At 22.7% G+C, this 17,192-nt stretch overlaps 1 long non-coding RNA gene across 1 annotated transcript; it reads right to left on the bottom strand.

Annotated features, from left to right (window-relative positions):
* Nucleotides 1-12,270: 12,270 nt before the first annotated feature.
* Nucleotides 12,271-13,073, bottom strand: LOC127291302 (uncharacterized). The gene is made up of 2 exons (XR_007844576.1): nt 12,765-13,073; nt 12,271-12,436 (listed from the first exon to the last, which is right to left on the bottom strand). It is a non-coding gene; the product is annotated as an uncharacterized LOC127291302 (long non-coding RNA).
* Nucleotides 13,074-17,192: the final 4,119 nt, after the last annotated feature.

The raw sequence follows: 17,192 nt of genomic DNA, 5'->3' as shown, positions 1-17,192 counted from the left end.
TAGTGTAAAATAAATTATTTTTTAAATATTTCTTTCTTTTTTTTGGGGGGGAGGGAATAAGGGCGATGCCCCCGAATAGTTTATCCACCTTCACTTGTGGAAAGTTTGTCCCTCGATATATAGGAATATATATGTTTATAGAATATTCCTAGCGATCTATGTTTAGAAGAAAACACGTGTATCTCGTTATCGGTGAGACTTACACAACGTGTAGTTTGATATACGTTGAAGTTAAACACACATCGCATTACACGCTGCATTTACAGTGTTATTTATATCGTACTTATGCCGAATCGCACTTGATATTCATCAGGGTAATTTAACCGGTCTTATATATATATACATATATATATGTATATGTATGTACAAAAAAAACACTCTCCAAAGAATTGTCCCATCATGTTTGTTAAACTCTCAAACCCTCATTTGATTGGTTCATTGCTGCCAATTTATTTTTAAAAATATCAGAATCAATATTCAAGGATCACAATAACCAATAAAAAAAGATACACAAGTTTTGTGTTTAAAAAATGTTTTTATTTAAAAAGGTGGCGAATACAAGCACATTTTTCTTGTGTCAAATACGGATATTAGGATCATTTCTAAAATATGATTGCAATATTTCAATCGATACTTTCACACAAATTTGAATGTATCAAATTGATACAAATATTTATATCAATTTGATATTTTTGGTATCAATTTGATACTTTTAAATTAGTGTGATTATATTGAATTAAAACGTTGATTCTATTCACGACATATTAATTTGAAGAAAACTATATGAGTTTTATACAAAATAATTTTATACGTCCAAATGATACATTTACCATAATTACTATACTCTACAACGGAAATACGTGTAACACGTGTATTTACATGTCACTTATATATGTTTTTCCTTTGTAGGGCAGTGTAATTTGAATATTTGATTTCATCTGATGATTCAAAGTAAAAAGTTTATTTTCAATAAACGATAAATGCAGATTGAATCGTTCACGTGTTCCGCCACTGACATAGTTATACATATATATTCTAATTCTTCCTTTGGACTTACATATATATATATATATACACACATATACGTATAAATATATATTTGAGTGTAATATATACCATATTTACATACGGTGAATATACAAGTCCAAAGGAAGAAATAGCAGATATAACGGAAACATGTGGATGGTTCGAAACGTACAATGACAACAAGGAGTGCAGAGAAAGAGAGAGAGAGAGAGAGCCTATATGTATATATATATATTCTCTGTACTATGATAATCGTCTCGTATTCGATCGAGAACTAATGCTCTCGAGGCCACCAGGAAGCCGCTATCTAAAGCACTACTTGGATATATCTGCTCCTCATATGTATGTACTCTATGTACTCTGCTCCCCTATATACATATATGCATTATATCTATGTACTTGTTACGATGAACAGCTGTTCCGCACTGACTCATTGTCAGTCCACCCGCGCGGCCTTGGTCAACCGTACCCGCAGATTAACTATATACGCGCTCCTACATATATCAGTTTATTATAACTTAATAAGTAATACTATTACTCATCTACTGTGTGCTCTTTGATTGCTCACGATACACACATATACTATGCGATACTGTAAAATGATATTATAAAAACGGAAAATTCAATTTTACGTTGTATTTGCATTTTTAAGTATATGGGTTTGTTTTTCTTCTCTCTAAATCTGAATAAGTGAAATTTCACTTAAAATGTGTCAATAGTCTTCCACGTACAAAAATAAGTGTATATATATATATGCACTTAAAAATAAGTGATTTTTACTAAAAAATAAATGAAGTTTCACTTATTTTTAAGGTGCATATATACACTTATTTTTTTACGTGGAGGACTTTTGACACATTATAAGTGAAATTTCACTTATTCAGATTTAAGGGCAGGTCATTTTTCCATTGAGGCTCTATGTAAAAATTGCTTCGACTTTTACATGCCCTTAAAGAGTTTTTCGAAACGTATGAATACAACACTGAATTCACTGCAAAAGAAGTATCTTATTTTAAAATGTTTTGGTAGCGTTTTTAACACGCGCATCTTAAACATATATCTTAATGTCTTAAAAACACTATCAAAACATCCTAAAATAAGACACTTCTTGGTTGTTAGGAATTTAGTTAGGTTTCTTCAGTTTAACCCCATTACGTTAGGTATTTAACATAACCTCAAAAAACCTCAAAATTCGGCCTTAAAATTTTTAAAATCAAGAAAAATTCGAATCTATAAGTCTTATTATGATTAATTTATGTTTTTGGGGTCGTTGAAACCGAAACTAAAATCATTTAAACCCCTTCACGTCAGGTATTTGACATAACCTCAAAAAACCTCAAAATTCGTTCTTAAAATTTTTAAATTATGAAAAATTCTGATCTATAAGTCTTAATATAACTATACTTTATGTTTTTGGGTTCTCTGAAACCAAATCTGAACTCTATTTAACTCCATCACGTTAGGCTTTTGACATAACCTCAAAAAAATTCCAAAATTTAATTTTTTAAATGTTTTTTTCCAGGTTATGTCAAAAGCCTGATGTGATGTGGGATTAAATAGACTTCAGATTTGGTTTCAACGACCCCAAAAAGATAAAGTAGTTACAGATCTAAATTTTTTTTTTATTTCAAAATTTTGGGATTTTTTGAGTTTGTTTCAAAAGCCTGACGTGATGGGGTTAAATAAACTTCAAATTCAGTTTCAGCGACCCCAAAAATAAACAGTAGTCATTATTGATCGGAATTATTCTTGATTTTAAAATATTAAGGACAAATTTTGAGGTTTTTTGAGGTTATGTCAAGTACCTGACGTGATGGGATTAAACTGACTTTAGATTTGGTTTTAGCGAACCCAAAAACATAAAGTAGTCGCATAGTTTGACCTCGAGCTCAATGAAATTTTACTAATTTGTTATATACTTGTAACTGATTAGCAATAAAATTCACTGATTCAAATTAAGAGAGTATAAAACTGTTAAAAATATTGAAAATATTAAAATTCAATAAAAAATTAATCGCCTCTAATCTAAAACGCAAAAATCTATATAATTGAATGTACTTTATAATACCATTTAAACGAATTAAAAATATAAACTTCAATTATATCGAATATATGTGATTTGAGCTCATAATAATTATAATTTATGAAGGCGATAACAGTTTCTAATTGATAAGTTCAATTTTCGAAAAAAATAGACACATCCAATAAAAGATAATAGAAGGAAAAGGAAATAATAAAAATTATACGAAATTATTGTGTATAAAGTCGGCAAGAAATTAATAAACTCAAATTAAGTTAAAAATATAGAGTATAGAGAATTTCTAAATTTTATATATTCGTGATAATTAAGGTGAGAAGTAAAAAGCTCACTTTACATATATTAAATACAAAATTGTCGATAATGGAAGTAATTATATATTTAGAATATCGTCGTTGTCGTCGTCGTCGTCACAAGAGAAGTGACGGGTCTCTCTTGGCAAAGAGTCACGTGCGACACGCGCGATTATACCGTTGCTAATCGAGCAATAAACATCCGTGACGTTCATCCTCGATTATCGAACGTGTTCGACCAAATAGTAAAGCCTGATTAAATAATTCGAGGTGTGACATTCTATTGAAATGACTATCAAAACTTTTTTTTTCCACACTTCTTCTTTTTATCATTATTATTATTAAAAAGAGATGGAAACAAAAAAGTAGTGAAAAAAAAATCTAAAGATTAATTCGCCAAAGATTCTCTAGGACAAAAAAATATGCGAGAGGCAAAAAATAATGCTCAAAAATTAATTTGTTCGAATTTTTGACAATTTCAATTAAATCGATTTTCTACAGCAAAAATTAGAGAATTTTTATTTGTTCACAGTTAAATGGCTATTTGTAAAATTGAATTTTTAGGAAAATTCTCTAATATAGAAAATCGGTTTAGAAATTGTTAAAAAAATAATTAAATTCGATTTCTAAGATCTAAGAATTTGAGATAAGTTAAAAAATTTTCTGTTTTTAATTTCTAAAATCATGAGGCGAAAAATTTAAATAACTTTCAAAATTTTTTTAGTTCGATATATACATGTATATATATATATATATATCTACATTGGGATAATATTTTAAAACACAGAGAGTTTATACACTTGAACTTTGGAGTTGGTCTTTTATAAACAGCAGCTTAGCCAATAAATTCTAAGTTTTTCTGTTCAAGCTTAAGTACTAATGCCGGATTACATTGGCGGCTTAGAGACGATAAGCAGCGGAGCAGTCCACTTAAGAAAATCTTATCTCGTTTGCATCTCAAACTGAAATGTCGTGTTCAAGTAGTCAAATAGGCCAGGGTTGAAATTTCTTCTTTTCTCGACAATAAATTCAGTCTCTAATATCTTGTACAAATAATTGCCTTTCATTTCTTATATTTTTTTTTTCTCTTCATTTTTTGAAACGATCACTGTCATATATATCGACATTTATTTCTAATCTTTATGACTAACGTTAAAATCGAATATAAATTTTTTTTTTTTTTGAAAAAAATTGACGAAAAAAAAAATAGCTTAGAAATGAAAACCACAAGGAGATATTTGAATTTTGTTAATTTGGGATTAAAAAGAAAGTCGAATAAGTCTATATTTGTTTTTCATTTAACTAAATTTAATTTAGTTAATAAATATTTTATTTTAATAACTAATGTTTGAGATATTTAATTAATTTTATTAATTCCTTAATAAGAATAATTCTATAAGAATATTATCAAGAAAATTTATTTCGAATATTTTAGAATCGAAATGAGATAAATTTTCAAAATTTCAATTAAGTGGGACAAATTTAAAAAAAATATTCTTCCATTTTTTTAATTTTTTGAAGTCTGATTTAAGCAATTTATTCGAATTTAAAATTTTTGTAGTTTTAATGATTAACAAAATTTCGGACAATAATTAAGTTTTACAGATTTTTAAAAATTCTAAATAAATTTTCTACAAATTTAAATTGCTGTTTTTTTTAAATTTCTCACAAAAATTAAATTTTAGAGTTTTTATTTGAAACTTTTTTTTAAATAATTGAATTTTTAAAGAAATATTAAAATAATTAAAAATAATTAAATTTTGAAAGAGATATACAGTTGGAATTTTAACAAATAATTGAATTTAAAAATATAAACTCAAATTTCAGAAAATATTTAAATTTTACAAAAATAATTTACCAAATAATTTTAAATAATCCCTCTTTTAAAAATAATTGAATTTTAAAAAATTTACAATTCATATTTTTTTGAAAATAATTTAATTTCAAGTGATTTTAAATTAAAATTTTTTGTGATTTCTGTTGCTGAAGAATTTATTAGGAAATTACAGACAAAAATTGAATTTTGAAATAGTTATATAGTTGAAATTATTAAATTGCCGAAAATTTTAGATGGAAAATATATAAGAAATAATTAAATTTTTAGAAGGATTCAAATTAAAATTTTTTTTTTGAAAAGAATTGAATTTCAAGTGATTTTGAATTAAAATTAAAATTACTTCATATATTTTTCTATAATGACTAAATATAAAACAAACTTTGACGTTAGTTTTAAAACTGAAAATTCTTTTATAAATTGCAAAAAAAAAAAATTACTTGATTCAAATATAATCGATTACTTGACTATTATTAAATAAATATTTTTTTTGCAACCAAATAATTTTTAATTGAGTCAATTAAATATAATATTTGTTTCAAATACAGAAATTTTTAGTTTAAATACAATTTATTTTTTAAACAAATAAAAGTTATTTGGTTCAGGTAAATATTCATTTGATAATAATTACTCTCTAAATCTGAATTAGTAAAGAAGTTTACTAATTTGAATTAGTGACTCACTTTTTGCTTCTGAATTAGTAAAATTTAATTAATTGAAATTAGTAAACATTTTTACTAATTCAGGTTTAGAGAGTAAGTAACCGATTGTTTTGAATAAAATAATATTTTTTTCACTTTAGTACAAGATAATAGAATTTGTAAATTAATTTCATTAAATTTATTGATAATATTTAAAGTAGAGAAGAATTTTAGTTAAAAATTTGTTAAATAATTGAAATAAAGAAGAACAGAAAAAGATCCGCATTGTATACAAAAAAAAGTTGAAAAAGTCGCTTACTAAAGTCCAAAAAAAATCGTATTTTCGAAAAAAAAAACTAAAAAATCCTACAAATCCGAAACTTGTGTTATTTTGTAAAGAATCTTAAATGAGTTTGTAATTCAAAATAAATGCAACTGTGATCCATTTATGGGCCAATGTGTTCGTAGACAGTGACACGTGTCAAATGCAGAACAGGGCAAAGTATAACGCGCAATTACCGTGAGTTTATCTTTTTTTTTTTTTTTTTTTCTTTTTTTTTCCCAACAATGAATCATTCCATCGTTTATATTGTCTTTTACAATAAATTCATTATCTTACGTTTTGGCAATCTTCATATACATACATTTCATCTCTTTCTTATTCTTCATTGCAAAATCATCAGATTGTTGAAACATATATATATATATATATATATATATTTCAAAATACGCAAATTCCCTGCATTTCAATTATAAAATGATAAATGTAAATATTTTACAAATTTTCGAATGACGTGCAAAAGATAGTAAAAAAAAAATTATTCCATTAATAATCTTAAAATTACATCAAAAATTAATTTCAATTACTGCGTATATGTAAATTCTGATTTTAAATTAATCTATAATTTTCTAAAGACGAAAAAAAAACAGTAAAATTAGTTCAACATCTGACATGAATTTTTTGTGACATTCTCGCGTACTTATCTCTCGTGGAAAATGAAGAAAGAAAGAGAGAGAGAGAGAGACAAAGGTTTCTCTGTGATTGAATTCATCTGTACTGCGTCTAGTTTTAATCTCATTGCATTAAATAGAAAAAGAAATAGACGAGCGATAACGTGTGTTATATAGAAATGAAGAGTGATGTGTTTGGAACAGGCTCTTGATAATTTTGTGGCGCGTGTCGTCCGTTAATATAAATATATGTATATGTTACGCGAATTGCGCATCATATATACATATATATAAATATGTTACGTATATAAGCGTGTTTATAAATTAAAGAGTATATATGAAATATAAGAAAAGAAATCGTACGACTATCTTTCATGGGACAATGAAGCCTCTGTTTTCTCATTATCAAGTTGCTGCGCCACCAGCGATAATAATTCTCTCTAACTATGTCGATGCACACAATTCGATACAAATGTTCTATTATAATTATGTGCTTGTTAAAAAAAAAACTAAAAAAAAAAAAAAATAATAATAATAATAATGCTGCTGCTAAGTGATAAGACTATTCGTGAACCTGCATAATCCCAGATAAAAACAGATGTGTGCACTTTATGATCTATACACGTCACTTTATCAAAGAGCTTCGTGTCCTCAAATCAATATTCAGCTTATCGAAATTGTATTTTTTCTTCTTCTTCTTCTTATTTTCTTTTTTTTTTTTTTTTATTGTTACTTCTTTCGAGCCTTGAGAGATTTCTCTTTATTCAAAACTTTTAATATTTATTTGATTCTCATTTTACGCAAATGTTTTCAAAAATTTTTAATTATATATTTCGCATTATCTCGTATAAAAATCATTAATTAGAATTTTCATTTTAATGAATTTTATTAGAATTATTTTTTCAAATTAGCATTTGATTTCTTTTTATACGAATTGACAAAAATTTGCTACCGAATTTTTTATTTCAATTGTCATTTAATATTTTCACGGCTTTTAATTTCAGCGAATTTTAATTTAAATCAGCGAAAAAAAATTTATTTGAAATAGCAAAAGGTTTCACTAGAATAGCGAAATATTTAACTGAAGTAAGTGAAGTTTTTGCTATACTAGGGAAATGTTTCACTGTTTTAAATAAATTTTTTCCCGTACTTAATTTAATGTTAATTTTAAGAATTCTCATCCAATCGAATTTTATCTGATTCGAATTTTCGAATGATAAATTCCAATTCATCGAATTTTTATTTCTACGATTTTTTAATTAATAGAAATTTTTGCGACACGGTATTTTCATTTGTCCGAATTTACAAAAATAGCCGAACAAAAAATCCGACAGAAATTTTGGCGCTTTTTTTTAAATACTAACCAATTACGATTTTCTTCTTAATTTTCAATTATAGTCAATTTTCAAAATTGGCGCCAAAATCTTTCTGTCAATATTTTTTATTCGGTAATTTGTAATTTCGGAAAAATAAAAATTGAGCGTCGAAAAAATTTCTATTAATTAAAAAATTTGTACAAATAAAAATTAGGTAAATTGTAATTTGACATTTAAAAAATTCAAATCACATAAAATTCAAACGGAAAAAAAATTTACCTGAAACAGCGAAATATTTCGTTAAAAGTAGCAAAAATTTTACTTATTTCAGTTAAATCTTTCGCTATTTCAAGTAAATCTTTTTTTCCATGAGTTAAAATAAAATTTGCTTCAATTAAAATTCTTTTAATGTAAAAAGTAATAATGAAAATTCTTTCAAAAATTCGGTAGCTAAAATTTTTGTTATGTATAAATTTGTATTAAAATTAAATTAAATTAAATTAAAAATTAAAATTTAATTTGTATAAAAATAAAATTGAAAATTTTATCTAAAATTATTATTAATAAAGAAAATAGAAATTTTAATTGATGATTTTTATTATTCGCGAATTATTCATTATTTTATTGTCTTCTTAAGTTTTCGAAACATTGTTTCTCAAAAAACTTCGAAAAATTACAATCAACATCTAGAGAAAAGATTTCTTTGATTTAAAGAAACCAATTTCTTTGACTTGTTTTCTTTTATTCAAAAATAAAATTTTTTTTTTGTAACAAAAAAAGGCACTTTAGTTTTAAAGAAAATTTATTTATTTCAAACAAATTATCTTTGATTTACAAATTTCTTGCAGTTGAATCAAAGATACTTGGAAATAAATAAATTTTCTTTGTATTCAGAAAAAATTTGTGACAGAAATTGATTTCTTTGAATTCAAAAAAAAAAACCTTTTTTCTGGTTGAATCATAATTATTGTAATTAATGAAATTTTTATCTTTTAAAAAATTTACGCCAGTGGTCACTTTTTTTTTATTCATTTTTAAATAGAAATTGTATTTTTTCTATTTTTTTTTTTTTTTCATTAGCTCATATTTTTCTATAATGCTTAAATTTAGAAAAAAAATTTAACTTTTGTTTTATAAACTGAAAATTCTTTTATACATTGAAAAAAAAATTTATTTTATTCAAATAATCGGTTACTTGAATATTATCAAATAAATATTTACTTGAACAAAATAATTTTTATTTGAATTAAATAAACGCTATTTGAACCAATAATTTCTGTATTTGAAACAAATACTATTTAATTGACTCAAAAAAAAAACAAAACAATTATTTGGTTGCAGAAAATATTTATTTGTTAATAGTCAAGTAATCGATTATTTAAATCTAATAAATTTTTTTTCAATGTTTTTTTGAATTAAAAATTTTATAAATTTCAAAATCACTTGAAATTAAATTATTTCAAAAAATATCCGAATTGTGAATATTCAAAAATTCAATTAATTTAAAAAAAAAAGGTTGTCAAAAATTATTTGACAAATTATTTTCAATTTTGTAAAATTTAATTATTATCTATCTTTATATTTTAAAAAAATATTAGTTACGGCTTATTTCAAATAAATTTTATTTAATTCAAATAAAAATGTTATTTGCGCCAATTAAAATTTTATTCATACAAAACAAAATTTTTATTTAAAATAAATTTAATATAAATATATTTTTTTTAATTCAAATAATATTTGGTAGGAAAAACATTTCTCTTCATGTAATAATAATAATAATTATTTAAAAATTAATTTTTAAGGTTTATAATTAAAAAAAAATAATTATAATAATACCTAATTATTACAAAATAATTTTTAAGCTTTAAAATTTTTTAAATATATTTCTAAATTATTTGATATTATTTTTTTGTAAATCGAAATATAAAATGAATCCTGTTTCAAAAAAAAATAAAATAAAATAAAACCAATAAGATAAGTATGACAATAAGTAGAGGGCAAAAAATTTAAAGACATGATATTATGTTTTTACTTATGGTAAGAAAAACAAAAAAAAAAAAAATTATAAAAACCATGTAAAAGAGGTATTAAATCATAATTTAGACCGGTGAAACGGTTACGTAAATTTTGAACGGTCATTAATCGAGTTTAATCTGTATCGACTCACTGTAAGCGATTACGCTCTCGATACGCACACCACGATGCAATAAATTAGTTAAGGCACACATAAGAGTTTAATTTTTTTTTTTTTTTCTTCTCTTTCAAGTTTATTTGTCAGAGTTTGCAATCGCTAAATGCGTGAGCGGGGAAAGTTTGATATGCATACAATAGAGGACATTCCAACATATAAATACACATAATCAAAATTATGTATATATAATATATATATATGTAAGCGTTTCGTATAAAAATGAATCTTTTATAATAATTACATTGCTGCTCATTAGTCACGATATAAATTTAAAATGTATATATAGTATATTTTTCTTCTTTAACTTTAATCTCTTAATTTTTTTTTTTAAATCGATTATTATTTATAACGAAAATGGACGAGAGAAATGCAATTTAAATAAAAAAAAATGTTGCATTTAAGATATAATACATTGAGGAGAAAAAATGTTCTTTTGAAATTATTTGTCTTATAAAAAAAAAAATTGAGTACGAAAATTGAATAAATAATTTCTATACCGAATGAGCGATAATTTAAATTAAATATATTTAAATTATTTTTATTTTCTATTTTTTTTATAATTTTTGTAAATATTTAGTTAAAGGGATTTTTTTTAAATTTGTAAGTTTTTCTAATTAAATAAATATTGATTTATCATATTAATTATATTAATTTATTATATTTACTATATTAATTTATTATATTAAATAAATATATTATTTTATTTCAATTTGTAAAATATATTTTGTATTTTACTTTAAGAATATGAAATATATAAATTATGTTACTGTATATATTTAATATAAATTTCCAAAAAATATTTCGTTCTTTCGGTGTGAGAAAGAGAAATTTTCCAAAATTTAGCAAATTTAAAAAATAATTTACAGTATATTAAATATCAAAATTAATTTTTTTTTTTTTTTTTTTTTTTTGAAACAAAATTAAACCTCATATACTAAATTTTGTGATTTTAATTATTTTTAAAATCAATTATCTTAAAAATTCAATTATTATTGAAAATAAAATTTTTTTAAGTGCATTTATAATAATTATTATAATTTACATAATTATTTTTCAAATTCAATTATTTTTATTTATAAATTTATTTATTTTTTTGTTTTATATTTTCGTGTTCTACATTAACTATGAGTCACGAGAAATTTCTTAATTTAATTTAAAAACAGAATTAAATTTTTTAACCCGAATTTTACAATAACTCAATGAAAAAAATAATTTTCTAAAACAAATAAAAGTCACGAAAAATTTCCAAATTTAATTTAAAAACAGAATTAAATTTTTTAAATCGAATTTTACTATAATTCAATTTAAAAAAAATATATATTCTAAAACAAATGAGTGACGACAAATTTTGAAATTGAATTTAAAAACAATTAACTATTTTAAATAATCGAATTTTACAATAATTAAATTTTTTAAAAAATTAATATTTTCAAACAATTGAAATTTATTTCTTTAAATTGAGCTTATTTCAAATTTCACAATTTTTTTTTTTTTTTGCCATAAAATTTGTTTTTAAAAAAAGTTTGCACAAAGAAATTAATAAAAAATTAAGTTTAAAAAATATTTTATTTTTAAAATTCATAATTTTTAAATTTTAATAAATGGTTACTTTATCTTTTAAATTAAAATTAAATTATTTCAATTTTTAAATAAATTGTAATAGATATATTAATTATCAAAACTAAATTTTTTAAACAAAATTGAATCTCATAAACTAAATTTTTCGATTTTAATTATTTTTAAAATGAATTATTTTAAAAATTCAATTATTATTGAAAATAAAATTTTTTAAGTGCAATTAAAATAATTATAATAATTATGATAATTTACATAATTATTTTCAAATTCAATTATTTTTATTTATAAATTTATTTATTTTTTTGTTTTATAATTTCGTGTTCTACATTAAGGGGGGAACACCAGTTGTAACTCAAAAAATAATGCTTTTTTCAAGAATATTTTCCAAAAGAACAATGAATCTTTTTAAAGAATACTATTTATTAGTTAAAAGTACATGTAAAAAGCTGTAATTTAAAAGAAAAAAAAAATTTTTTTAACAAAAACTTTTGGAGATATGAGCCATTGAAGTGGCGTCTTAAGAAAAAAGGCGAATTGCGGTGACCAGCATTCTGCAAGTATACTTCGTCTGAAATACAAAAATGAAATTGATTTACATTTATTATAAGATTATCTAGTTCGTGATCGAAGGATTTAAAAAAAAAAAAAAATTTGACAAAATGGCGACCTGTCAAAGTCAAAAGTATGATTTTCGTTAAAAAAATACGGTCGATTTTCAGCTATATAAAAAAAAGTTTTGCATAAAAAAAAAAATCCTTCGATCACGAACTAGACTTATATGTGTAAATGAAGCACACTAAATTTTAAATAAATCGGTTTAATGGTATTCGAGTAATCGTGGTCACCGACTTGGAAAATGTCATTTTGAGAAAAACGCATTCAAAGTTTCAACTTACTTTTTTTTGTTCAGAAGAAATTTTGTTTCCAAGTTACAAAGAGTCATCGATTCTTGGACCATATAATAACTCTTCCGCAGTGGTTGCCGTTTCTAAATCATAGGAAAAGGCCATCTGTCGTTAGGGTCAGTTATGGCTGGCCACCTTGTATGAAGCCACGGGACGCGCCGATGCAGTGTTCTGTATATCTCATTTATTTTTCACCGGATCAACTTTGAAATTTACAGACACATTTCTAAATATGTGTACTTTAAGAAAATGCACAAAAAAAAAAATTGATTTTTCGAAAGTTACAACTGGTGTTCCCCCCTTAACAATGAGTCGAGAACGAGAAATTTTTTAATTTAATTTAAAAACAGAATTCAATTTTTTAAATCCAATTTTACAATAATTGAATTTAAAAAAAATAATATTCTAAAACAAAACAAATTACAAAATTGTTTTAAATTTAATTTAAAAGTGAATTAAATTTTTTAAACCGAATTTTACAATAATTCAATTTAAAAAAAAAAAATATTCTAAAACAAATGAGTGACGAAAAATTTTGAAATTGAATTTAAAAACAATTAAATTTTTTAAATTATCTAATTTTACCAAAATTAAATTTTTAAAAAAATTAATACCTATTTTCAAACAATTGAATTTTGTTTCTTTAAATCACATTTATTTCAAATTTCACAAATTGTTTTTTTTTGCCTGGAAATTTGTTTAAAAAAAAAAATGTTTGCACAAAAAAATAAATAAAAAAATAGATATTTTAGTTTTCAAATTAATTTAATTTAAAAAAATAATTTTAATAAACGCGGTTATTTAATTTTAAAAATAAATTGTAATAAATAATTATTACAGTTTTTAAATAAATTGTAATAAATGGTTATTTCAGTTTTTAAATAAATATTTCACATATAATAATAATAATAATCATTTTGCACTTCAAATAAAAAAAAAATAGAAAAAAAATTCGTATATATTTAAAGACTTACACTTCACGAAGAATCTCTCGTTCAAGTGGCAACATCAACTTTTCTGAACCACTTCTTGGAAATAATTTTTTTTTTTTTTTTTTTTCAGTAAACCTGGGAATTATCTTAGCCACTTTTCTCTAGATTCAACTTTTTATTCTTCCAACTGAAAAAAAATTATAATATAAATATAAATTAAACAAAAAAAAAAAAACCTCGTTATTATTTTCGAAATAAATTTTCTCCTTTTTTTTTTATTTCAAAATACATTTAGATCATTTTAATTTTAATTTTCAAAATTAATTAAAATTCCATTATGTATTTTTATAAATAAAATATTATTATTAATTTTATTAGTGAAAATTTATGAAAAATAAATAAAATATAATAATTTAATAATATAATTGTAATATAATATATAATAATATAATATTAATAATAATAATAATAATAATAATAATAATATTTAATTTATTAAATAATAGAAAGTTTCTTTTTTATTTTTTTAAAAAACTGAATTTTAATATTTGTTTTTTTTCTCTCTATAATAATATTTAATTTATTAAAAAAGAAAAAAATGTAGTTTCTTTAATTAATTATTAATTTATTATTATTATTAATTTATTTAATTAATACAACTGCATTTTAAAATTTTTTTATCATTTTTTTTTCTCTCTACAGTTGTCACGTAAAACAAAAAAAAAAAAAAAAATAGAAAGACTTTTCTCAAGTAAAATTATATATATATATATATATAAATAAATATCTGTCAAATTTTTCGCCAACATGTATTAATTTAAAAAAAAAATAAATAATAAATAATAATAATTTATGCAAATGAAAATGTAAATTTATGTAAATGTTTTTATATACATTTAAATTGAACATGAAAGACCTTGAGGGTGTCAGAGGAAAGAACCTCTAATTCACTTTACTTCTGAAATTTCAATCTCACAAGCTGACATTTTGCATAACTTCTTATATATGTAAAAAAAAAAGAAAATGAGAAAAACTCTGTTTATTTCATATTAAAAAAAAAAATTTCCTCCTTTTTGTTTTTTAATATATATAGGTCAACATTTCAAATCGAAAAAAAAACAAAATTCACTTTTATTGTTAGCAATTATTCAATTATTTTCGGAAAAAAAAAAATATGAAAGGCAAATAATCACAAAAATTGAATAAATTAATTTTGTACATAAATTGTAAAAAAAAAAACCAAAAATTGTAAAATCGAAATGTAGAAAATATTTTTAATCTTGAAAATCAAACTTACCTTTTTTTTGTAGAAATCTAACCTCAAAAATAGTGAATTTATCAATTTTTTCCATCATGAGAATATTCAGATCATTTTCCCTCCAACAATGCTTTTGGTAGCAAAACTTTTTTTCCGATTGTTGACGAATTGCAGAGTATTTATTTATTTTTTTGACGATTTAATCAGCACAGCTTTATGTAACAACTAATTACAACACTATTTTACTCTAATTACTTATTTTATTAGAATAAAAAAAAATTAATTTGCAAAACTTATCATCACTTTTATAACGTCTTTACTCTGAGAAAATTTCTCGTCAAATGGCGCTTTCTCGAAAAATTTTTTTCCCAACAATATAGACACCAGGGTTGGGAAGTTGAGTTCAATTTGAAACGTTTTTTTCAATATTTACCAAAAATAACCAAAGAAATACAAAATATTCTATGTAATTGGCTTTCTAACACCTTTATTACTTCGAATAATACGATATTTACCTTGAGAAATATGTATAATATTCAGAAAACAGTATTTTCTTGTCGCGCCAATTTCAGGGATGTTCTAGTTCAGTTTGGTGTAAAACAAGTAGAGCGTCCGTAATGTAAAACTTCGATGCAGGAAAATTTCTCTATTCTTCCTTCCCCCACCACTTTATTCCCATAGAGAAAATAAAGTCAACCAATCAGATTGCAAATTGACTATACATATAATCTGGCATAGTAACAGCAAAATTCTGAGAATTTTTTGACGGTTTGCAATGTAATAGAAAAAGGCGCCTCTTGCATTGTTTCATTCATTGTCAAAGTCATAATAATGTCGAAATTGTCGAAATTTTAATATAAATTCGTAAATAAAAGTGTGAAATTAATTCTATTGAAAGTGATAAAAATGTCAATAAACAATATTGGCGATATAATTTAATTTCTTTGACGAAAAGTGGAAAATGAGATTTTTTTTCCAAAAACAATGACCTTGAAGGTGAATGACCCGAAATTGAAATATACTTTTCTCTTTGAGAATAATTGTGGAAAATATGAAGATCATTAACGAAAGGTATGAAATAAATGTATTTTTCTTGCTGTATTGAATTTGTTTTATAATTTCTAAATTTTATTGATTTTATTATATTTGTCAAATATTTTATTTTCTATTTACCTCCAATATTTTGAGGTTAATTGCAATATATTTTCGAATATTTGAAAAAAAATGTGCAAAACATTTTTTTTTAGGTTAATTGCAATATTTTTTTTTTTTGAAATATTTTCCAAAATACGTGAAAAATATATTTGAGGTTAGAAAAAAAAATTTTTTTGACGTTCATAGTATTTAATATTGATTTTAGTCAGGTTTTTCTAAAAAAAAAAACAAGTAGAAAATCCAAAATGTGAAACTTTTTTTCTTCCCCCACCACTTTATGCTGATGTGAAAAATAAATTCAACCAATCAGATTGTAGATTGCAGATTGACTATAATTTGCTATAGCAACAGTAGTCTAGAATTTTTGGCGGTATGCAAGTAATAAAAAAAGGCGCCTTTCATTGTTTTATTCATTGTTAAACCGTTAATATATAATGTGTAATTGTCGAAATTAAATGCAAGAATAAAAGTGTGAAATTAATTATATAAATTTATTGACAGTGATACGAATGTCAATAATAACAACAATTGGAGATTGGCGATATATATTTTCTTTGACGAAAAAAGTGTGAAATGAGATTTCTTTTTTTTCTAAAACAATGATCTTGGGAAGAATGACATGAAAAATATATGAAAATCGACAACATGAACGAAAGGTATGAAATAAGTGTATATTTTTTCTTTCTATTGAATTTTATATATGTGAAATGTTTTATAATTTCCAAATTTTATTGATTTTATTATATTTGGAAAAATGTTTTTATAATTTCTTCTAAATTTTATTGATTTTATTATATTTGTGAAATGTTTTTATGAAAATTCCTATTTACCTCCAATATTTTGAGGTTAATTGCAATTTTTTTTTTTTTTGAAATATTTTCGAAAAATACGTGAAAATAATATATTTGAGGTTAGAAAAAAATTTTTTTTTCGACATTTGTAGTGTTTAATATTGATTTTAGTCAAATTCGACTTATTTATTTTTTTTATGTTGATTTACATTTATTTGCAATTTCGCAAAGTTAAGAAAATTTTCTTTTTATTTAATTTGTCTGTTTATGAAATATTAAAATC

This window comes from Leptopilina boulardi, unplaced genomic scaffold, assembly GCF_019393585.1.
Source record: "Leptopilina boulardi isolate dan_hultmark-lab unplaced genomic scaffold, ZJU_Lbou_2.1 LbouV2_130, whole genome shotgun sequence".
NCBI lineage: Eukaryota > Metazoa > Arthropoda > Insecta > Hymenoptera > Figitidae > Leptopilina > Leptopilina boulardi.
The sequence above is the reverse complement of the archived record's forward strand: the minus strand, read 5'-3'. Positions and strand labels throughout refer to the sequence as shown.